The 24,989-nt window shown below is 52.2% G+C and overlaps 1 protein-coding gene across 9 annotated transcripts in view; it reads right to left on the bottom strand.

Moving 5' to 3' along the window:
* CHD6 (chromodomain helicase DNA binding protein 6) overlaps window positions 1-18,328 on the bottom strand; it is an 89,354-nt gene extending 71,026 nt beyond the window's left edge. For 8 of the 9 annotated variants that reach the window (XM_057376649.1, XM_057376654.1, XM_057376648.1 and 5 more), the window contains exon 1: window positions 18,110-18,328. The gene's annotated coding sequence lies outside the window, so the exon portion shown is untranslated. Of the gene's footprint in view, window positions 1-12,485; window positions 12,602-18,109 lie in introns of all 9 variants that reach the window. The other variant, XM_057376646.1, reaches the window with a different exon arrangement.
* Window positions 18,329-24,989: the final 6,661 nt, after the last annotated feature.

Raw genomic sequence — 24,989 nt, forward strand, 5'->3', positions numbered from 1 at the left:
GTCACCCTCCCTGGASGRATTTAAAAKACAAGGGGCTTYTGCACCTGGGGACRTGGCTGAATGGTGGCCTTGGCAGTCRGGCTCAATGATCTTAAGGGCCTTTTCCAAACTAGTGTGTCTCTAGGGTTCACAAAAAACTGTCCAACAGCCCACAAAACCTGTAAGGCACATAGCACAGTCAGGGACTACCCCACCTTTCCCCTGGGGACACATCCAGACTTGTCTCAGCCTTTCCCTCTTTCCAACACCTGCATGTGCTCCCAAGATAACCACACAACCACCACTRAGGACTGGGCCCATAGATTACTTCAGAAACACAAAGTTTAATTTCTGAGCACAAGCTCTGGCATTCTCCCATTGCAGGCTTTCACCAATATCCCTTCAAGCATTCTGTGTCTCAAGAGGAACAGATGCTCCAACAGCCTCTCAGTCAAGGACACATCAGCGCACTTCAGAAAGAAAGTTTTATTCATAGCCTTTATTCAAAGAGCAACTTTCATTTCCTGAAGGGAAATCTCATCTGCAGCATGGTGAGGAAGGTGGGACTCAGCAGCTCAGCAGTCCTAATTCTTCTTTGCCTTTACTTCCAGGGTCTGTATTGTCTTCAAACCCTGTCCCCTCTCTCTTCTCTGACAGTTCAAGTGTTCTCAGGACCCCCAATCCAAGGCACAGCTGTACATGCCCACACACCTCTGCTGCAGCTCAGAAAGCTCACCCAGGCCAGCTCAGCCCCAGAGCTGCCCCAGGGCAGCATGAGCACAGCCCTGCCTGTTCCCCTGGGTCACGTCCATAGGCTTTCACCAACAGGCAAAAGGGCCACAAATCCAGACAAAGCAGAGGCCTCAGCAGCTGCAGAAACCAATGGCATTTGCCCAAGAATATAGCAGCAATTTTTTTAACTTTATTAGAGCATATTCCTGCAGCACCATGCAGTATCATGTTCAGTTGACCTCAAGAGGCAGGTGACTGCCTTCTTCAAAGAGGAAAAAGTACCGATTTTATCTGAAGAAATAAGCTGCAGCTAGGAAACAATGAGTGCAGTTAAAAAAAATTAACATCCCACGACCAGGTCCTTAGTGATCCCCTTCACAAGGATAGAAAACTAGGGCATGTGGCTTTCTCCAAGCACAACAGGACCTGGGATTCAAAAAGAAGCAATGATCACAAGCCATCTCTGGAAGGACAAGGGGCATCTGCAGGCCCTTGTGGGCACGGCCACCTATGCACCAGAAACACCAGTGATAATCCATTTGGAAAACCTGCACTCTTTCTTTTCCCTTGCTAAATAGGAATTTTGCACTCAAGTCCTTCCAAAGCTGCAGCAGCAAAGAGCAAAACCAGGAAACAGGCTTGGACACTGCAAACTTGTAAGCTGACATGAGCCACTATACAGAAACTCAGAATGGTTGGAATTCAAACGGATCTCTTGAGATCATCTTGTCCAAGTCCCCTGATAAAGCAGGATCACCTTGAGCAGGTCTCACAGGATTCTGACAAAGCAGGATCACCTTGAGCAGGTCTCACAGGATTGTGTCCAGGCAGTTTTTGAGTTATCTCTAGAGGCAACTCCACTCAATACTTCAATTCGGTCAGCCCATACCTGTGGTAGACATTCATTCATATAGCCAAACCACTCRGCACCCTGCACACACAGACACACCACATCTCAATGGAGATAAAAATCCAGCCAAAGGGATCACATTTGCTTCTCAGTAGGTATCTTGGATACTCAGATCCCGGGCCAGGAATGAGAGACCCTGATTTCCTGAAGCACAGCAAGCTGTGTCCAGTGGGATGACAGACTGCCTTGCACCACTGCTGAGGTGACGAGGTTCTCCAGCAGGTATTTTTCCGGGAAAGTAAGGGCACACTGCCAGCCAGGACCATACAGTCACACTACAGACTCACAATACTCCACAAACATGAACTGGGGTTCTTATCTCAGCTGTTCACCCTGAGCCAAAAATGCATTTAGTGGAAGATGTCCCTGCCCCTTATGAAAGGGGTTGGGACTAGATAATCTAAGGTTCCTTCCAACCCATTMCATTCTATGATTCTTTGATTTAGGTATCAGCAGCTTTCCCAGCTGCTTTTCCCACGTGGCAGAATGGAAGAYGAACTCTTGGCAGCCCATCAGTGACCTGAAGAGGAACAGGAGCCCCACACTTCAGGCTAGAGACACCTCTGCTTATTATAAACCAGAGAAGTGCTCTAATACAGTACAGCTAGTTCACACATCCTCACTTGTTCACCAAACTACCTGGCACTGGCCCACTGGAGATGAACAATTTCCAGGATGACCTTGTCTTCCAGCCCCCTGCTGCTAGAGGGTTCCCTTTCCCAAGTGCAGGAGCAGCACCAGGGACACAGAGCAGGCTCAGGGAGGGGAGGTGCCAAGGACAAGGTCTCACTGCAAGCAGCTCCTTTGAGATTGGACACTTCTTGGTGCATCTATCTCCATCTATCAGCAGACTTCTGGTGATGCCTCCTTCCAGGTGRGGGGTGCAAGCCTCACTCACCTCCTCAACATCATGTGGCCCTTCTCTCTCCTCCCTCCTGTATTGTGATGACAAGAAGAATCCCTTGAAAATACAGATCTCAAACAGGCACAGCACTTTGTATGCAGCCCTGARGGACAAGCAGGAAGATAAAGAATTGTATAGCCATGCTATGAAATTACTGATTTTCAGACAAGCAGGTATGCTCTGCTGATGTGCCTCAAGAAGTGCTGCATCTCSCCAGTGCTTGGGCACAGCTTGAAGGAAAAGAGATTAGTCAGGGGTGTCAGGTCCAAACCTGCTGTCCAGGCTAACAGCAGGCCAGGCTCATGCATGCCAGCTAGCCCAAGGGAAAATGGGTGGCTCAGCATTGCCTTGCTGTTCTGGTACTTGAGGATGTGCCATCCTGCCCTGACAAACACTGGCAGCAGCCACAGTATAGACTGATGAGAAGTCTTAGAAATAAGAACTGCAGGCATGTCTTGAGTTGATTTTATGATAACACTCTCTTCCTRTATTCTGTCTGCTTGTATGCCCAAAAGGCGCCTGTGCCTTTAAATCTGACCTGGAAGAAGGGGCAGGGATGGCTGGGAAGGCAGCGGGCAGTTAAAAGCTGGGCTGYCAGGCTGCYGMAGGTTTTTGGGAGCTCAGCTCKCTGYRYSCAGCAGTTACATTRATGCCACTTAGCTAGCTCGGGTTTGTTAGCTTGGGCAAACAGCTCTCCCTGGGCTGCCACTCCTTCTACAGCTCCTGTGATTTTCTKGTGCAGATCAGCAGGAGCTGCAATCCGAGAACCAGGAGGCAAGTGCCGACCAGCCGGGCGCCGGCAGGGAAAAGCAGCGGGTACCGTTCCATATTGTCCCGGACTCCAGAGAAGCCAAGCTGGCCAGAGGAAAGCACACCGAGCCCGCTGTTTCATCCACSATGAGGAGAGGACTGCCTCCAGGTTTTTTTCCACTGTTGCCTGAGCAGCCACGTGGACTTTTTCTTTTGTTTCTTTATCCTGGGACATGAGCCATGCCATCTTTCTCTGCACCAAGTGCCGAGCGGCTGTGGGGGGAGGGGGCAGCATGAGTTCCTAGAGTTTTCAATATCCAACAGTTACTCATTTTTAATCTGTGTTCTGTGGGCACCTTGTTTTGTCAATAAACTATTTTTCTCTTCACTTTTGCCCAAACATGTATTTCACATTGGTGGGAAAAATTACAAATTTTTCACTTCAGAGGAAACATTTACCCTGTAACATTTTTCTCTGAAAACATTGTTTCAAACAGAGACAAGGCAGTTCCCACAGACACAGCACAAGGGCCCTGCTCAATCCTACCAGACACAAGGCAGCAACAAAGGGCACTAGACAATGGGGCAAATGAGAACTTTCAGAAGCCTGTCTCACAAGGAAAGGATGCTGGTCTGTCTTTTACCACACATACCAATCCCTGTGCCAGTGTCAGCAGCTGCCCTTGTGTGTGCACATCATCCTGGGGTGGTGAGGACACCCCACTGTCTCATATAAGGTGCAGAGTAGTGGGGAAAGAGGTGCTACTCCAGTCCTGGCTGCCCAAGAGCTGCTCTGCTGTTTTTGGGGCAGTAGCCCTTGGCTCAAACACAGAGTAGTCTCTCGTGCCTGACAACAAACCCTACAGCCTTGAGGAAAGGGAATAGCCAGCAGCCATTCCCTACTGTACAGAGATGACAAGAGCTGTGTCRTTTCTCCATGAGGGTCAGGCATCACATTGGGCCTTTGCAAAGCTGAAGCATCAGTACTGCTGCTCTGGTAGGAACTCCCAGAGTCCTGACTTGAGATCAGAGGCATAGGAACAGCATCAGTTCCTGCCATTTTGCAGCATGGAGAGCCTCATACCAGCTCACTGCCCGAAGCATGTCAGACCAAAAGGGATCAGAATGCTGAGTGTATGGGACCAGCCTTGACAAGCAAACACAAATCATTCACAAAGGAGTCAGGAAGGGTGCCTGCATCTGCCTGAAGTCAGCTGAGAAAATAAGGACTGGCCATTGCTTGCCAAGATGTTTGCTGTGTTTCCTTGCTACTCCWGCCCAATCACTAAGAGAGCTATGGAGTAGCAGACGACAGATCAGCACTGATGGAATCTGGCAGGCTGTCCCAGGCAAGCTGGAGCAGAAAGACCCAGGCCCTGGCAGCACCTCCCCATCAGAGGAACCTCCTCAATAGCTTTGCAGTTAGTGCAGACAGCAAACCTGAGGACAACCAAGCATGGCCCAGGCATCAGCCACCCTACCTGATGCATYCATACTGCAGGTGAGCAGCACTAAAGGACTCACGTGTCTGGCTGGGATAGACCAAGAGAAGAACGTGGAACCTGAACTGTTTTGCTTGGCTTAACCAACAGTGTTCTCTGAGACACCAAAGAGACACCTCTGCAATCCTCTGGTGCTGTTTGAGCCTTGCTACTTTATCAATCCCTGTTCCCAAACAGGGCTGCACAGGTAATGCCTGAGCYAGCAGAGCTGCTGGAGCTTGAAACTTGAGTGTCTGCTGCAATCCAGAGGGACTCACGGAGCTTGAGGGCTGCATGAAGAAGAGGCTCCACAGAAACATCTCTCTGCCATTGGATTTAGAGAGGTGCTCCTGTCACTCAGGGAGACTCAGGCAGGGGAGACACGCACTGACAACACAACTGCCTGCAAAACACGGTAGAGGCAGACCTAGGGGAGGGGTGAAACAGAATGACAGCGCAAGAGACACTTCTCTCTCTGGCTCCTCCCCGACAGCTCTCTGCAAGTTGAATTAGGGAGGGCTGCATGGTCCAGCAAAGCCTCTTCCAGTGGGCAGAACAGCAAGCTGGCTGGYTGCTCCTCCACAGCACGCTCCATCACCCGAGAGCATCTCTGCAGGATACGCTTTGAAGGAGGTACCCAGCCCCCGTCAGCAGCTATCCGTCTGCAGGCTGTCACGCAAGCAGCCTGGCAGGCAGAGCGCGGCTCTCTCCCTACAGCCTGCTGCAGCAGGATTTGTTTATGTGTCTGCAGCTGCTCTGTGCTTTCGCCATGGGAATCCGGGCTGAAGGTGCAGGCGCGCTGAGCGAGAAGCGGCATCGCGGCACAGCCTCTGCACAGGCTGGCGAGCGGGCACGGCAGGCACAATGCTGCGGGGGGCACGGGCCCCTGGAAACSGGCCCGCTGGAGCGGCGAGCCGCATTCCCAGCCCTCTGCAGTGCCTCCCCCACATCCTGCCTCCAGCCCTCCGCTGGGGGTAGAGAATGCCAATCTTGGGTTGTAATTTTTCCAAGTTAAAAATAGCCTAGTAGTTTAGCAAGAGAAGAGCGGCAGGGAGCTGRGGAGCCTGCAAGCTCACTGCGAGGCAGCACGGCATACATTCTCCTTCTCAAACAGAGGCTGTGGAAAAGGAGCTTCCCAGCTCTGTTCACACAGCAACGGAAAACAAGGCTCCCTCAACATCCCATCTGCAGAGGCTTCACTGAGCAGCCAAGTGGTTTTCATTTCAAAGCTGCCATAACACTCCCTTCACTGCTCCTTGGCACCAGTGGGAAGAGGGCACACTCCTGAGGAGGACACACACACACCAGGATAAAGGAAGCAAGGGGAAAAAGGAGAGTACACAGAAGCCCAAATAACCCAAAGTAAGGGAGCAAGCAGGCATCAGGTGGGTGCACATGTCCAGGGCACGCAGAACGTCAACACCAATAGCCAGTCCCAAGGGAGTCACAGCCATACTGCGAGTAATTTTCTGTTCTTAAAATATTTTAATCTTTAAAAAAAGAAGGAGGGGGGCAATGAACTGTGTTCTCTGTGGGGCCAGGGGTGCCAAGAGATCTGCTGATAAGGTCACCAAATGCACACGGCACCCAGTTCCACCATCCCACAGGAGAACAGGCAACAAGACTGACAGGCAGGCAATAAATGACCACAACCTCCTTGCCATTTGCTCCCTTGGAAAAGGAATATGGTGATGCTGCACAGCACTCTCCTCCAAAAAGCCTGTTCAGCACCAACACTACTCCCAAGCTCTTAGCCCTACAATGACAGCCACGTCATAGACCCTGGGGAGACACTTGGCCTCGTGCCATTGCCTGTGCACAGAGCTCTGTTGGCACCCAACAAGCAAGAGAGCACACGCAGGCTGGATACAGCCCCCGGTAATGCAGCTTCAGTCAGCTGCACTTCATGATTCTCATGACAAGCTCACGTGGCAGAACCAGCAATAGCTCCTTTTTGGAGGGTTTTCAAATGCAGCTCCTAACCCGAGACCATAACCACAATGACCTTCAGTAGCTCCACAGTGCCAGAAGGCTGAGAACTGAGGGCTTGCTCAGACTCCAGCGAGCACAGCAGTGAGCAAGGACCAACAGCACAAGGAAAGAGAAAGCAGCAGGATGGCCAAAACCCCTTCAGTTTGTTTAGTGAAGGCACATCATGAATGCAAAGCCATGCCTRGCCACTCAACGTGCACAGAGATGCACGTCAGCATGCTGCTAAAGAGCAGGAAACCAGATCTGAGCTCACCATAAAATGTATTTCCCTCATCACCTTCATGAACAGCCTAAAATGAGGGGACACACCAGGAGTTGCAAGGTGGCTGTTTGCAGAGTGGGGATTCACCCAGTGTCAGCTGTACCTCCTTCCCCATCACGGAGATGCACTCAGCATCAGCTGCATGCCCTTTCCCACAGCATCCTGCTACCCTGCTATGCAGGAACTGCCAGGAGCAAGATAGGTTTCTCAAGCCTACTATGTCTGTTGTCTTCTGATCTGCAGGCCAAGAGTCTGAATCCAAACAGTTGCTCATAAGCCCCAGGCAGTGGCTTTTAATCCTCAACATCAGCAAGGCAAAAAACAGAGGAAAAACAAACCAAATCCCTACAGTTCAATACCTGTGTACCCAAGGAAGAGAGAAAGAAGACAGACCAAGCCCACCCAGGCTCGTAGCTGGCTTCCAGAAGGCTGGGCTCCTGCGGGGGCAGGCACTTGACCACCCTTGGTGCCAAGAAGCAAGAGTGCACTGGTGTGCAAGAACATGTGCAACACTCCTGCACACACAGGGGTCCACCCTCCCTGCAGAGCACTGTCCTACCAGCCCAACTCAGGTGCCCTGTCAAGAGCACTCCCAGCTCAAGCTCCTGCCACATCAGCAAAACCTGTTGCACATCACTGATGTGGCACTTTCCAGACCTCTGCTATCCATTAAACACAAACATGCTCCAGTGTGGCATTCAGTCCAGACCACCAAATTAACTGCCCTGTCCGCCACTTCTTAACAAGCCATTTCTCCATCACCAGTGCTATGTTTTCCTTCCACTTTATTCACCAGCCCCAGCATGCCGACCAGAAGCCAACAAGGAAGGACATGAATGGAGYGTCAAGGGAACAGAGAATGCCAGTGGCCATAAAGCCGTCCCACTTCTCCCACCAGACTCCCACCTAATTTCCTACTTTAAAATAAGAAAAACACAATTATCTTTATCTACCTGCTACAGGAGAGCTGCAGAAGCCAATAAAACCTATGGCCAAGTGTCATTTCCACAGCACCCTGCACGGCTCTTCCATCTCTCTGCACCCTGCTGCAGGCCAGACACAGCCAGCTCACAGCCCCTCTCTTGGACTGTGGCAACCAGAAGCTCACTGTTCACAGCAGCTCAATGCAGTGGCATGGCCAGCTTGCTAGCAACCAAAAAGATGCCTGATGGGTAACTCCTTTTAGCCTGGAGTAGTCCACCCAATCTGCTCCTCCACAAGGCAGAGAGTCTTGCATGCCAAGGCAGATTTGCTTGGGCTGCCAAGGAGGCTGTGGAAAGCCTCAGGTAAGAGTGAAAACACATTTTAGATGTGCTACATCTAGCTACATTTTAAATGGAAATGGGCAAAGAAGCTTGGRRGACACACTCTCAGTGCTGGAAGCAGGCTTTCTTCCCTGAAGTGCCTAGCTGTTACCCTTGAACAGAGAGACAATGGTGGGCTTAACTCCTGCTGGCTTCCTGGAGCAGCACTCACGAGGAGCCAGACTTCCCAGCAGCATAAGAAAAAGGCCTCTGATGAATTACTGGGCTCAAGGGAGTACAGGGGTTACTGTCAGCTGCTTCAGAGRCTTCTTGCATCAGGGCAAAACATCCAGCTGCTCTCCAGCTACCAGGAGGGATACAGAGGTTCCAGCAGAAACCAGCACCCTGTGCACTCTGCACATTTTCCTGCTGCCTTTTATGTCTAACACACAAGCACTCAGAGATTCACTTAGCTGTCCAAGTCCATCCTCAAGGTCACTGTCCCCACAAAGAGGCCACTAGGCACATAATTTAACCTTCATTAGTAAGAAGGGTGTACAAAAGCCAGCTCAACCAGTAGACCTTGACAGCTGGCCAACTCAAAGAACACCAAACTCATGCCATCCCAAGGCAAATGGCAAAAAAAATGAGATGGCATTCCTGAAAACACAGATCTTCCCCTCTTGCTCTTGTTAATACCCTCCTCAGCAAACTCTAGCTTGTCAGAAAACAGCTTTGCCACACTGCAAATAGCTCCTCAGAAGCAATTACAACCCTTTGTGCCTGTATTTTCTAATGGTAGAATACAGACAAAAAAAAATCAACGTTCACATCAGGCCCACTGAGGTGAACAAACGCTTGYAACCCACCTCAAGACTTAGACACCCTGAGCAGATTTCCTGCTGGGAAGGCACAGCAACACTGGCCACAGCTCAATATAGTAATAGAAACCTCAGTGCAGTGTCCAGTCCTGCCGAAAATCATTCCTTCAGGAGTTTCTGTCACTCTGCTCCAGCTGAAGCTCCTGCCACAGATCTCCACAGTGGATTGCTCTTACCCCAGCCAGTCATTCACCAGATGTCCCCACATCCCTTTTGCTCCAGTTATCTGCTGACTAAGGCATTCCCCATTGTCTTCCTGGTATAATCCAGCAAAGAAAAAGGGTGAAAGGAAGAGTCGGTGCCCTCCTGCCAACTTCCTGCTTCATCTAATGAGTAGCCCATGGGAATGTGCCCTAGGAAAAACATTCAAGGAGCTGAATGAAGTGTGGCCAACTCACCAACAGCTGGGCCACATGAACAGAGTTAGCATTTCAAACATTTTCAGGGCTTCACAAGAGGATGGATACCAATGCTTTGCCAAATGCCTCATCTTTACATGAGTGGCAGAGTTGCAATGGGTGCATAAAGCAAGCTCAGGGCCAGCCTTGCTTTGCCTACCATGGCCACATCTCAGACCACAGCTTGTGAGTACAGGCAATGAAGGCTGATCCCGAGGTACGTTTTAGCATGTGATAAGTGAGCAGCTCTTCTCTGGGCCAGGCAGYACTGCATCCTGGTCCTACAGATCTCAAAAAACAGGTGATAAAGCTCAGCTTGGTCTGCGCTCTCACATACAGCAAAGGCTGGGGGGGCACAGAAGAGATCTCCAAGKGCAAAACAACATTTTACTACACTGCTCGCTCTCCAAGCACAGGACAGCTCCAACACCAGCTTACAGTGGCCACTTGATTGATGCTGCCCTGCTGGAGAGGAGCTCCCGCACCTCCACWTGGGCTGTGCCTGCCCTGCCAGCGCTGCAAACCCAGACCATCCACTCCAGGGCAGGSCAGAAAGGTGGACTGGCAGATCCCTGCCTTCAGCAGGGCCAGGTACTGGGGGAGCCAAGCTGTTCCTCAGCACCCAGGAAGACAACATCCCAAATAACCACAGTCTGAGAGTTTACTGTATGCTGTGGGCAAGTCTCACAGCTCATAGCACCTGTTCTGCCTGTACATACTAACAGAATCTAGCAAACCTCACTCCAAAACAGCAACACAAAATCTGCTATTCTCCGGGCCTGGGAAGTTACTTTGAGAGACCAGTCTCCAGAGTTCAGATGCCATCTATAATAAGACATTCTTTTCAATCATCATTGTTTCCTTGCATTTGTCTTCTATACAATCCCCAGAAAGAGTAAAGTAAGGGAGGCTGAAAGCAGTGCCAAAGAGAAATTCACCGATTCCTCACATRCAAATGCTTGGGGTTCAGTGATGCCAGCTCCTCAGCTATATGCARGGTTTCAATACACATGGGTAGCCCTTTTAAATGGGGAGCACAAAAAGGCCTGCCCAGACACACTACCAAAAGCACATATGGAGGGGTCCATATGTGGCCCCTTCTTGCCTCAGCTTATAAACCCCTTYAGTCAGAGGCCAGCTCAGAGAATATGGAGAGAGCATCAACCTTGCCAGGCTGCAGCCCCAGAGCTGCACAGACAGGGAGCACATGGGCAGGTGTGTGTCCTGCCAGAGGATGCCAAGCCACTGTCACTAACACTGGCTGCAGAGTCYCATCTTTGCAGAGTCCCTTTTTCCAAACAGAACTGGAACCCCAGAGCTCACCAAGCCTCTTACAGGAGCACACAGGCAGGGCTGCTGTGGGTCTCAYTTGGACTCAAGCTGCATTCATTCAGGGCAGAGATACAGAAGATGCCCTGGACACCCCTGGCCAACCATCATCATGAGGTCAGCCAGCCAGTGGGCAAGCACATGGCATCAGCTGCATAAAGCTACCAAGAGACTCTTGTCCCTTTTTGTCTGGCAGGCCTGTAGACATCAGTCTCCTCTGACATGTGGTAACATGGAAGCCATGTAAGCAAACCCTGGACAGAGCAGGAGAGCACAGCTCCCACAGACCCATGTCCTAGCCCACTCTCACTGCACATAACTGTCAGAAATCCAAGCCAACATGGTTTCCACATCTCTCTCTCTGTACTTGGATAAGCCACTCATATTCTGAACGCTTTCTTCAGCAGGCATCTCTGCAGCAACAAGCATGCAACAAGGTCCCGAAATCCACTTCTGCTCTGTGTCTGTCTCCCTCTTCCAGCTAAGGGTGACAGAAAGAGCAGGAAGTAGAGCTGGATCCAGGAAAGGGTTTAAGAACATTGCCCTCAGCCCTAATGCCATGCTCCACTCAGCAGAGCAACCAATGSAAAGCTCTTCCAGAAACCAGATAGCAGTTTCCACACAGAGCATCCCATCAGATGCAGGCACAGCTGTACCTATTCAAACACACAGGTCCTACAACCTGCAGTCACACCTCACTACAGGGCCCTTGAAAAGGTCACTCTCCTTGAAATTACAACTACCAAAGCTTTGAAGGGTCTGTGCCCACTGTGACACACTCCTTTTGCCTTTGGGATTCAGGACCCTGGTCCTCACACTCAAAGCACAATGTGGGACTGGTCTAAGTCTAAATCAGCAACTTTATCGTCTAACAGAAACTCTCACCCTCCAGAGCAAGGAGGTGGAGCACTCACCATGACTGGCCCACAAATATGCAACCACTTCTCTGAAGAAATCAGATTAACCACAAAYCTCAGCACCTTCACAGTAAGCTTAAGCCTTGCTTCAGCCAGCCTCCCCACAACATCACTGCACAGCAAACAAACAGAGCACAGTCTCTGCTGTCTGCGGTGGAGGAGAGAAACCTGCTTTTATGTATGCACCAAAGTGCATGCCGGGAAAGGCTCAGATACTCTGGTGAGGGGCACCCTATGGGGACTGAGAAAGATCACTGCGAAACAGGGCTTTGCTTGCCCTAAAGCAACAAGCAGAGAAGCATACAAATAAGAGCAATGGGCTGTGCATTCCCACACCCCACTGCACTCCTTCCCATGCTAAGCAAGCAAAGGGTACAGCAAGGATGCACCAGGCACTTAAAGAAGTCATCAAAAATGGCTCTTCTCTGAKCCTCAATTAACAGACACCAAACACTTAAACTTTATTTTATCTGAAGTATAGTCTAAGTTCAACCAAAACAGATGAAGGATTGAGGGTTAAAAGTGTTCTGTGCACAAGACCTAGAGAACTCAAAGCAGTGGCTCACACAAAAATAGCAGCTTTCACAGCACGTCTATAGCAAAGCACTAATGTTTATTCTTGTATCTAGGACTAAATTTAATTCTGCTCCAATGCACATATATAACAAGGCATTAATGTTTCTTAAAGAACCAATACTTCACCTACCTATATGTCAAAGAAGTGGAAGTTCCCTGTAACTTGGCGGCACCCTCATTCTTGCATGTAGCTAATCGCTAATGCTGGAATTCACCTTCCAAGGCAGCCATACAGTGTAAGCTGAACTGCAAAACGAAATTATGTCCACAAAACAAACACTTATTTCCAGTGCAAGACAGAGGAAGCACAACTCCAAGCAGTGGTTGCTAACAGGGAGGGCCTGGTGGCTAAAGCAGTCCCTAAATTAGCCAGTCCTGCTTCTGCCTTCTAAGAAATGCAAATGAGGTATCTCCTGAAGGAAGAAGTGGAGGTCTTACATCCCAGGGGGTTTTAACGCTAAGGGCAGTAAGTTCTTTCTTCTCAGCGGCCTGCTGCCTGCCAGCCACAGGGACACGGGGGCACAGTCCCCCCTCCACCAGCCTTCCCCACCAGGCCCTCACACAGGCTTTTGGCTGAGGGCCCCCACACATGCTCATATCCTTCCCACCTATTTTCCTGCTCCAGAGCTCCCAAGCTGTAACTCAAACACATCATTTAGGACCACACTGGATAGTGAATAAAACATCTTTGCCCATCCACTGCTTACCTGTCCTTCCCCTACAATAACAGGCAGGGGCATGCAGCTAGCTCAGGGGCTAGAGTAACACCAACCTGATCCCTGATATTGCGTCCTTCTCCTCTAATGCAAAGCAGGCCTCCGCAGATCCCACACTTTTACAGAAACATTTAGGAAATACTCTGTAAATTGACACTGACGAGCATAACTTTTACCTGCTTTCAGCACTGTCACCCCAAATGGAAGCAATGAATTGCCTGCATTTCAACCTGGACTTCCCATCACAACCGAACCAAAAGGCAGAGAGAGCCAGACAAATGTCAGAAAGCTTCACCAGAAGAGATCTAAACTTAATCTCACCAGGAAAAACAAAATAAAAAAAAAAATCCCTAACACCACATTAAAACAAACCACCCCAAAACAACCAGCATAAAGTTTGGGAAAAGGCAATCCTGTATAAAGCATGCTGTACTTCAGAGGACAGACGTTCATAATATCATGAAGCAGCATCCCTCAAAGGAAAACTAGGGCTGGAAAATATGATGGGCACCCCACAGCCAAGCCAACATCTCACCATCACAGTAACACCCGCACTCCTTGAACCGTACCCAATGTGCCTCTGCAAGCACATTTCCAGCGCCCACACGAAAAACAAAGAGGGACTAGAACTTGGTTCCCACGCTTCTCATTTTCTTTTCTGGACTGAAAAAGAGTGTTTTGCTCCTGTTAGAGCAAGATTTATACTCCACAGGCTGAGAATGCCGTAGAGACAACAGGCTGCAGTACAGAAACAGCATGCACCCCTTAACCTCAGGGCATTGTTTCCTCCTTAGGGAGAAGGTCCTCACACAAAGGATMGGACAAAAGCTCCCCTGACCCCCACCTGGTGCAAACACACCCAGCACCAAAGCACTGGGCCCAAGGGCAGCACAGGGCAGGAGTTCTACACTCAGGCACAAACTCTCCCAGCTTTTAACTGACTTCCAAAAGAGCCAATGGCACTTAAGCATTCCCTAGTGCACAGTCATAACCTTTCCCCAGATATCTGCCAGGAYCAGCCTCAAATATTAAAGCCCAGACACAATGTCCCAGGTATACCCTAATWCTTAGGCTGACTGGACACATACATAGCTATGCTAAAAATTATTAGCCACATATTGGCRGATTGCTCAGCTGCATCCCAGATTTTCCCATATAAGGGAAAGTTGAAGGCATTGTCCTATCACACGGAAAACATATTGCACCAGCCTGAGATACTAGAAACAAAATCACAGTCTCCTTGTGTCACAAGCTGACACCCACAGAAGCACATTTCTCCCCTTTTGCTGCCAGGTTGGTTAGCTTTCCCCAGCTCCGTTATTCCACCGGGGTCTGGCAGCAGATGATCACTGGAAGCTGGGACAGGCACTGCCTAGTGTGGCACTCACAGCACTGTGCYGCGCGGGGCCCAGCACTTCCTCAGAGGATTTTGGTTCCACCACCACTACGCCTGGCAACACAGGAATTGACACTGGCACCTCTCCCACAGTCAAGGGTAACCCTGTTTTCACAGGTTTTTAGGGTGCTGAGAATCCACCACACAAACTCTGCACGCTGTCACTAACATTCTGCATGCAGCAAAAATTGCTGCTGCACTGCACACAGACCCTTCACCCAGGCCATCTTCTCTCTCCTTGACAGCGCTTGTTGGCCTCCAGCAACCGCTCTGCCTCTGCTTTCACAAACCAGGGAAGGACCACCAATACCAGAGGCTGACTCCACTGTCCCAAGCAGGAAACTGGGGAYGAGCAAGGAGAAATGCATTCACAGCTACCTGCAGGAGCAATGAAACAAACTGGGCCCCAAGACCCAGTGAGACATCCAACTACTGAGCTTGACAATGTCTCTAAGACAATCTCAGAACAGCCTCCCCATGCATGCCTGCTTTCCAGACCCAACACAGGAAGTCTGCATTCCTACAGCAACGGCTCACTCYCTGCACAAGGCCAATGAGCTCTTCCCCTTTACTGAGGGCAAGCTTCTCCTGCGCACTGATGAGGACAATATCAGCTCTTATCTGCACAAAGCCCAGACAAGCCAGGACACCACAGCAAAACACAAAGGCCTGCTCTGGCAGCCTCTCAAAAAACAAGTCTCACGAAGTCGTCCATCGCACAAAAACAAGTTCACGTGCTTGTACAAAGCCCTCTTGAAATAACACAAAACACKACAGTGAAACTCTCTATATTATCCACCTGTAGAAGTTTATGTGTTTGTAGAAACTCTTGATAAAATATTAGAGATCACTCAATGAAGACTAAATCTTAAAAATTACTGAGATTACACTTTCTGGGGGGAGACGGAGGCAGAGATTTGCTTCTTATTGAAAAAATACAGTAGAAAGCAGTCAGGAAAACTAGACATTCCTGTGAGAGCCTCCTCAACCAAGCCACAAGAAATCAACTGACTCCATAAAGACCCCTGGGTCTAACATTGGAACACCCAGAGCCAGCTACTCAAAGTCGAGTAACATGGTCCCCTAAGGCTACCACGCAGGACAACAGTGGAAGACTTAAACTCAAGCCATTAAAAAGGCATATGCTACCAAACCAGACAACAGCACTCAGAACATGGTAACGAGGTCCMTGACAGCACCTTCCATGAGAGATGTGCATTATTCACAGCTGCAGTATGGATAAACATTGCAAGAGCTGCCTTAGTATCAGATTCACACAAGGTACCCACACGGGCCAGCAGCAAGGGGCTGCAGCTGCTTCTTCAGGGACAAGRCAGCTGACATTTCTGCTGCAGAGTGAGACAACAGGCAGGAACAAGCAGCCATGACTGCAGAGTGGGCTTCAAACTTCATCGAAGTACAAACAAACCACGATCAGTCATTCTCCAAGTTCTCTCCTCGACTTCAGCTTTTATTTGAAGGATAAAAACATGTACTTTCAGTTCTGCTGCACAAGGCACACACATACTTWGTGATAAGATCCAGCTCTCCTAGTTACCGTGTTTTTCAGCTTGAAGTACTTGAGAGGAAACATTSAATGAACTTCACCCAGCTGCTGTCACACTGCCCATCTCTGCAGTGAAGGCAGTGCAGCATCATGTACAGCACTTCTGAAGGACCTGCAAGTCCAGGCAGCTGTACCAATTCAGAGATATGGGCTGAATTAGCATTTCCAAAGACAAACAGACAACATTACATTTTGTAGTGGAAGAGAAATCAGTTTTCAGGAAAGGAACCCAGGGTCAGCCCTAAACCAAAACCAACCCAGCTCAAGGCCAAAAGCCTTGGGAGAGAAAGAACATATTTACTCCAGGAAGAATTTATTCCCAGAGCAAAATATGCTGCTATTGCTTCATACTTCAAGATCTTGATCCAAACTACAATTTCTCTGCAAAGGAGCAAAGCAGAACTCCTGCATGAACCAAATAAACAAGGGGTGAGGAGAGGCAAGACAGCACTTATTCCCATACCATCACCTGAATAGGGCCCAAAAGCAACAGCAACACTTCATAGCAAAGAAAAAGCTCCCTGAAAGCTCAGTACTTCCACTCTTCCAGCAACATTTCTGATCCAACTRACTCCACAGCAGTTACAAAGATACTCTGCAAATTAAGGGGTCAGGTATATACATCTAACAACACAACTGCATCTATCAGCCCCCCAGGAGCCCCGTGCCAGGGAGACCAGTGCCAGCCGAGGGGTGCTGGAGGCTTCWGCCCTGACCCACAGGATACTGCACAAGCACAGCCAATCATCTCCATCAGTCTCCCCTCACTCTCCAACCCCAACAGCATTTGCTGCATTTCCTGAGCAGAAGGAAAAAAAAAACAAAACAAAAAAAAAAACAACAACAAAAACAACTGGACTTTTGGCTAAAAGCATCCCGACTCCCTGAAGAAACACAAGCATTTTTCATAGCAAAATTACCAAAAACTCTACCACATCAAAGACCAGCAACAGACCAGGCAGAACCAGCTCTGCGTGAGTCTGCTGAGTGATGCTGAGGCAGCCTGCCTGGCTCCCGCGGTGCCCGACTTCACTGCGAGTTCAGTGGAGTTGTCAGCAGGCAAATCAATAACCAGTGGGACTCGCTCTCGGGCGGGTGCACCCCCGCAGGAAGAACCCGAGCTGACGATTTCGCTTCCTCCTCCCGTATTGTTTGCGTGCGTGTCTCTCACAGCGTTCATCCTACAAACCTCATTGATCGAGGCTAAAATCTACCTCCATCGCCAGTGAACGCCACTGGCGAGCACAGGGGAACCCCACGGCGCAACCACCGCCACGCAGCAGGGGCGATGACTGCGGCTARACAGGGCTCCGCCGTAACTGCGATGCCTCTGTGGTGACATGGCTGCGGTGTCACAACTGATCCGCATCTGCTCCGCGCGCAGCGGGACGGAATCACGGTGACAGGGACGAGCCCGCGGCCCGGGGCGGCGGGAGCGGCCCTTCCACCGCATCCCCCCAGCGCCCTGGCTCGGCGGGGCTGGGCAGCAGGCAGCCCGCGCTCCAGGGCCTCCAGCGCGCAGAGGGAGCCGCTTCCCCGTGACCGCCAAGTTTAAAGACTTAATTATTGATCTTCTTGAGCACCGCAGCCGAGATGTCAGGGGGAAACTGCGCCCCGCGGGCGGGCTCCAGCACCCCGCACCCGGGGGGGCTTCGCTTCTCCCTCCCCGGCCGGGAGGAGCCTCCGCGTAGCGGCGTGGGGAGCCCGCCCCGCCTCCGGCCCCGCACGCCGCGGGACCCGCTGCCGGGGGCGCCCGGCCCCACGCTACCGGCCTGGCGCCGGCGAGGCCCAGTCGGGGGCGAACGGCAGGGGCGGAGAAACGGGCCCCGGTCCCCCGCCGCGCTGCCGCGGCCTGGGGGGCGGGGGAGGGCGGTGCGGAGGGACCCAGGGGCGCCGCCGCCCCTCCCCGCGGCCGGAGCCATGACAGGGCCGGCGGCCGCCTCGGCCCCCGCCCGCCCCGCGGCCCGCACCGCCGCCGCCGCCGCCGCGTTCATTCATAGCGCCGCTCCGGCGCGGTCCCGCTGCCGCCCCGGACCCACCGGGCGGGTGAACTCAAAGTTCGGGGCAGAACTTACCCAAAATGGCTCCGCAGCCGCCCCAACACAAACAGCTTTTATTTGGTGAAGTTTAGCCCAGCACCCTGCAAGGACACCCTAACCTCACCCGGGCCCGCCCCCGCGGCGCGCCCATTGGCTGCCTGGAGCCCTGCGCCTCTGCTCATTGGCGGGCCGGCCCGTCAGCCGCGCGCCGCTCGCGCCAAGCTTGGCTGCAGCGCGCCCGCCGCTCGCTCCATTGTGCTCCTGTTTGCACCGATGGGAGCGCGGCGCTGATTGGCTGCGCCACCGCCCCCGCGCGCCGCCGCCCCGCCCGCGCGCTCCACGTCCGCGCCCGCCGCGCGTTGCCCGGATGTGAGCCGGGACCGAGCTCCGCCCCGTGACCCGTGCGCCCCGCGCCGCGGCCTGGCTGCATCAGCCCGTGACCCGCCCGCACCTTCCGCATCGCCCCGTGACCCGCACACATCGCCCCGTGACCCGCCCGCACCTTCCGCATCGCCCCGTGACCCGCCCGCACCGCCCGCATCACCCCGTGACCCGCCCGCACCGCCCCGTGACCCGCCCGCACCGTCCGCATCGCCCCGTGACCCGCCCGCACCGCCCGCATCACCCCGTGACCCGCCCGCATCGCCCCGTGACCCGCCCGCACCGTCCGCATCGCCCCGTGACCCGCCCGCACCGCCCGCATCACCCCGTGACCCGCCCACATCGCCCTGTGACCCGCCCGCACCTTCCGCATCGCCCCGTGACCCGCCCGCACCGTCCGCATCGCCCCGTGACCCGCCCGCACCGTCCGCATCGCCCCGTGACCCGCCCGCACCGTCCGCATCGCCCCGTGACCCGCCCGCATCGCCCTGTGACCCGCCCGCACCTTCCGCATCGCCCCGTGACCCGCCCGCACCGTCCGCATCACCCCGTGACCCGCCCGCACCACACCGTGACCCGCCCGCACCGCAGTGTCCCCGCACCGCTCCGCCCGGCCCTCTGTGGGCCTGTGTCTGCCCCGTCCCCGCGCCGCGCTCTCCGCAGGCGCTGCCACTCAGACCCGCCCAAGTATTGGAGGTGCGAAGGCACYCGCGGGCGGCTCCACTCCACTCGCGGAAGCAAAGTGCGGGAGCGGCCTTGGAGGCCGCAGGCCCGGGAGGAGGGAATGCCGCTCCCCGGAGGGGTGCTCCGGGAGATGGGCTGGCAACAGGCTCAGGGCATGGGCTGGGTCAGCCGCCTCTCCAGGGAGAAAGCTGGTGTAGGGCAACCGGCAAGTTTCGGGTCCAGTACCGGTTAACGGTGAGCCAGGCCTTTCGTGGTGGGTTTTCCATTGGAATTCCTCACAACCACACCTACCTGGGGTGCTTGTTTCTTGCCCCTTGTCCCAGTGTAGAGGGCTTTGGTCAGTAGCCACTGGCACTCCTCTGCCTCAGCACCCCGCMGCTGGACCAGCTGCACCCTCACTTTGGTGGCCCGCAGTGCCATGCCTGCTGTTCTGCCTGGGAAGGTGGGAATACTGGGGAAGAGGAGTAGGGTCACTCCATTCTCCCTGCTCCCTCCGATGCAGAGATGCACTAGCACCAAAAGAAACACTGCTGGAGATAATTAGCTCTGCTGAGACTCGGACTGATGAACCAAGTACAGGGCAGTCCTCATGCAGCCATACTGCCTGCCAGGCCCCTTGGGAAGCTGGCACAGCCTGTGCTGAAGTCCTGGCCTGTTCAGCACCAGAGGGCACTGATGTCCTGTGCTGTCTGGCCAGCATGTTCCCTTTATGCCTCCTGGCTTTCCCCAGATGCTCTTCCTAGAGCTGTACAGCTCTTCCACTGGTCTTGGAGGTCTGCTGAGCAGCATCTCTGGGCAGTGCTGGTGTCCTCTGCATACACCTGTTACTGCACATGTGTAGATTAAACACAGCCAGAGGACACAGATCAATCATGGAGCTACACCCACCCCATCCCACAGCTCCACCAAGTCCCCCACACAGATCAGTGCACTGTGCTCTTCTCAGTGAAGCAGAACTTCCTTCTCCACAGCATTCCCCTTGACCATTTCTTGCTTGCTCCCACCCACATTTCCACCCTCYGTCCCTTCTCCTCCCTCAGTCTGGCTCCTTGCCCATTGGTGGCACTTGGGTGRGTGCTGCTGAGATCTCACGTTTGTTTTGTCTCTTCTGTCCCCAGCTTCAGATAATTCCTGGTTATAGAAGGCCAGCACATGTACAGTATTCCTCTCCAGTGCCTTCCCCTTTCCYTATCCTGCCTGCTCCTTCTCCAGCCACCAATTGTGTCTGTACCCGATCTGTTCATCCTGTACCAGGCAGCCTTTGGCCAACCAGCATCATTCTGTGCTGTATCTTCCGTGTCTCCAGAGCAGCACTTCAGCCTAAGAGTGAAGAATGTTTGTAAACATGGAATTAATTRATCCTTTATGACCAGGGAACTAAAGCACCTTATTTGCAAATTAACCACTTTTTGCTCAGTTGGTCTCCCAAAGAGTGGCTCATTGCTGTACATGCAAAATGGGCTGGCCAGTAGTTAGGGTTAAATAAAGCAAGATAAACAAATTCCCTTGCCAGATTCACCTGGCAAGTATAATTCACCTGGCAAGCATAATTCTGTARCACCTTTGTTATAGAATTGCAGAAATTTTGGTGGAAAGGGACCACGGGAGGTTGTGTAAGGGATTCCCAGCACCACACTGATGATCAACAGGAGGTGACATCAGCCRTGGCTCTGCCTATCTGACCTTCCCCCATCCTTCTGCTGACATCTGTCAAGGCTGCACCATCCCAACATTCCACCTTAGCCTTTCAGGACTTAGTGGTTACTGCTCCTTWATGTATTGGAAGGCACTGCCAAGAAGATTTTGAGTCCGTCATYCTTGAAACTGCTTTATCAGTACTTGTAGACTGCTGTTGGGTCAGGTCCTSCTACCTCTTCACCAGGAGAAAGTAGCCCAGCTCCTTCACTTGTATTCAAGGACCCTGCACCCACTTTGATCGTCCCTCACTGATGTCTCTCTTGGCTTCTTAATTTTGTGGGTTCCAATAATGGACAAAAATAAGAATGTAAGATTTTATTACAAGCTCATCTGCCAATTCAGTCTTAACCCAGGCAACATCTGTTTATCATTTACAGAGTGAGATTGTTGTGTTTTGGACAAAGTTTAGAGAAGTGTCCCAGAGTCAGTAATTCACTGTGATTTCAACACCCAGACAGGACTGAGGAGTGTGCCCAAACTGGGACCTTTCCCACCTGGTTTCCTCACAAGGGCAGCGTGAGCTCTGTTTTTGAGTGATCTCAGCATCCTTTGATGCCAGTACTGGAACTTCCATCATCTTCTCTGGAAATCAGGATTAAATTCTGAGTTTGGYTATTTCCAAATCCCCCTGGGCTCAGGTTGTAACCCCAGGGAGTGCAGGATGCTCAGTTGAASAGAGCTGAGGTTAGGCATCACCTGAAACACCACATTGCTGCTAGCAACCATCGTTGTGGACAGTCTGGGCTAATTCTCTGCAGATCTGATCTGAGGAAATAATAATATTAATAATAATCTGACAATTTGGCATTAACAAATAGGGATTATGGCAATGCCCCCAGGGAAAACTCTGCATTCAGGATACCCCGATACCTCACTGTCCAGATGGGACCTGCCTCCTCTCAGGGAGCATGGCCAGCCCTGTACTAGCATGCATCCTTACCTGCATCCCTACCTGCAATGTGCYTTGTGGGTGCTATTGCCCACCACATGCACAAACATCCCCTGTGGCCCTGATTTACATGTGTCCCCCACCTGAAAGAGAAACTCATTACTGTTGCATGTACTTCCCTTGAAAACAATGTTACCTGGAATGAGGAAAAGCAAAATGCAAATGAAGGTGGTTACTTACATCATCAGCCAGGCAACAGCAGAAATGCAAAGAAAGCAGATAAAGCAAGAATACACTTCATTGGCTTTCACAGATGGGCAGGGGGAAAGGCAGAGTCTGACCTCTCCTGCCAGGACATCAACTCTTGGGGGGCCTGTGACTCTCCAGACCAGTGTCCCTGAGGTGGGAGAAGCAACATCATTTGGTGTCTGGTGGCACCCAGGATATGCTTCTTACAGAAAGCTCCTGAGGACTCCCAGGGTCTGCAGGAAGTCGGCACAAGCTCCTGGGCTTTGTGCCCAGGTGGGTGGTTGTGACCTGTATCGTGTTCCCTGTGTCACTGGTGCAGGGATTCTGCTCTGGCAGCCCCTGCGTGCAGCTCTGTGAGGGGCAGCAAGAGCTGAGCTGCCACCAGCCATGGGGGACCTCCAATGTCACATGCCACTTCCAAATGTCACTGATGGTTTCAAGGCCAGATTTTGCAGCAGAAGGTGCAGCCTCCCTCCAGGAGCACTGGGCTCAGAGGCACTGCAGCTCTGTGCCRTGCCTGCAGACTGGTGCCAAAGGCACTGCGTGCCCTGGCTGGGAGCCCCAGAGACTTSCCATCCCTGTTTAGGATGCAGGGGCAGTACGGGTTGCCCAGGCAAGCCTCAGGGCTGTAGCACATTGGCCAGGTGGCCCAGCTGGCACACACAGGTCTGTACAACCCTCGGGCATCCACAAGCACAGGGCTGGGTATGCTGCCACCACAGGAACAGGCCCTGCCTGCTACAGGGACAGCTTTGGCAGTAGAAAGGACCAACTCCCTYGAGGCTGAAGAAGTGTTTCCAGTGTTGCCAAGTGTTTCCAGGCCAATCCCTGTGAACCATTCCCTTAGAGAGAGGGATCCTCCAGAGCTGCCTGCAGGGCAGACTAGGTTTCTGCAGGGACAGGAGGAATGAGTGGGGTCCCCTCTGGCTGATCTCCCACCCTGTGACGCAAGCCCAGGATGATAAAGATTTCTCTGTGGTGGCAGCCCTCGCCTAGGATCAGGGCAGGTATTAGAAGCTGGCTGAAGAGACCACTGAAGGAGCAGCTAACATAGGGATTTTGTGGTAGAAGGGTGCAGTACTTTTTCCAACTCGGTATAAATTAGTCTCAGCTGCTAATATAGCAACCTCTGGGTTGCTGTGGCCTTCTGTATGTTTGCACATTTCAGAACATCCTTCACTTGCCCAGTTCTGGGGATGTTGGTATGCTTCTAGTGGTTACCCGTGGTCTCCTTACAAGCYGGTGGCTTTGTTGGGGCTCTGAAACTTTTACACAATGAATAGCCTTGCCAGACTGTCCTGTTTGTCCCAGCACAAGGACCCTGCAGCTCTTTTCTACCAGGCATCCTCCCATGCCAATGAATGGCCACACAGCACCAGGTCCAGGCTGGAGGGGAAGCTTGGCTCTCATTGCCACCAAGGTGCTCTGTCTGACCTCCATCYTGGCTTTCCAAAAGTAGATCAGAAGGAAATGAGGATCAGGAGCTTCTTTGATGATCCATTCGAAAAGCGAGGCAGAAGGGTACATTTGTCCAGARCTTGTCCCATAGACTTCACAGTGGACACACAAGATAATTTCTGAATGGACGTAAATGAGGTATGTTATGTGAGTTTTACTGCATCCTTATGTAGAATTTCAAGACAGATTACTTATGCTGGTAGAAATCTGGGCAAAACTGCTGGGGTTATTACTCTGGAGTCATCAGCATGARCAGACCATGTCCTGGACATAACACGGGGTCACAGACAGCTCGGGCACACTGCGTCAGGCAGTCAGGTCAGCTCAAGCATCCTCCAGCACACTCTCTCCACACACAGTACAGGCACAATCAGAAAGTGCCAATCTGTCCCTTCAGACTGGAGTTTGTGTGTGACAAGGCTGTTGGGGTGCTCAGCCTCTGCTCTTGTGCTGCTCCAYGGTGCAGATGCTGACAGAGGCTCAGTGCAGACCAGAGGGCTTTTGCACAMACCCAAGTACAGGAGTTCTGTGTCTGGAAAACAGACACAGTGCTGGACCATCTCAAGGGCTAGAGACACACATGGTYTCTGGCCTGGGGTTCAAATGGGAGATGACATGTAATTACCAGAAGTCACATAAAATGACGTACTTTAGAGCAAAATCTAATGTGTCTGGCTCTCTGCTAGAACAAACCCCCTTAAGCTGATTCAGGAATGTCACAGAAGTTATTTGATTTGGGAAAGATTTGCTCTGCTTGAAGTGAAGGTCAATTCCTTTGCAAAATGCTTTGGCTAAACCCATCTCTGCCTGCATTAACCATGTCACAGTCTTGAAAGGGATATTTTCTGAAGCTGGGCATCCATGGGCCCATGGCCCAGTGCCAGGCTCAGGGAGAACCACCTGGCACCCAGTACCTAGCGAGGCTTGGCCATGGCTCTGCAGACAGGTTTCAGGGGGATTTACCAGCCCCTTTTGCTCATGCTGCAACATCCCCAGAGCAGATACATCCCTGCTGCTTGTGCAAGTGGCCCTCCCTGTGCACAAATCCCTTGACTGCAGTCATCGGTCCCCTTCAGCAGCAGAGGAGTCAGGGCCGTGTCAGAGACTGAAGCCAGGAAGCAGAGATGGAGGTTGTAGTCACACCAGCAGCAAAAGCATCAGTTACATCTGCAAAGGGCTTTTGGGAGGATTTGCTTGGGAGCACTTCATGGTGGGCAGTGTCCCCCAAGCTGCCTGGTCAAGGGAGACATGCAGATCCAGCCAGCAGGTCCTGCTGGGCGCCAGCCCAGCCCATATCACMCTGCAAAGCAGGTAGGAAGCTGAGCTCAACAGCCAAATGCCTGTGGTGAGACAAACTAGAAGATGGAGCTGCYCTTGCAGCCCTTTTCCAGCAGCTGCAGCTGTGGTTCCAGCCGGATGCAGCACAGCAGGAAGGAGAGGAGTTCCTCTGACGCTGCAGCACGCCTCCTTCACTTCCCTTCTGTTGGAGCACATCAATGCTCCTGTGAAACACAGAGCCTGCRGGCAGCTGGAGGGGAGGGAACAGATTTTAAAGTC

The sequence above is a fragment of the Malurus melanocephalus genome, unplaced genomic scaffold (assembly GCF_030028575.1).
Source record: "Malurus melanocephalus ecotype Western Australia unplaced genomic scaffold, MMel_1.1 scaffold_287, whole genome shotgun sequence".
In the NCBI taxonomy this organism is placed as follows: Eukaryota; Metazoa; Chordata; class Aves; order Passeriformes; family Maluridae; genus Malurus; species Malurus melanocephalus.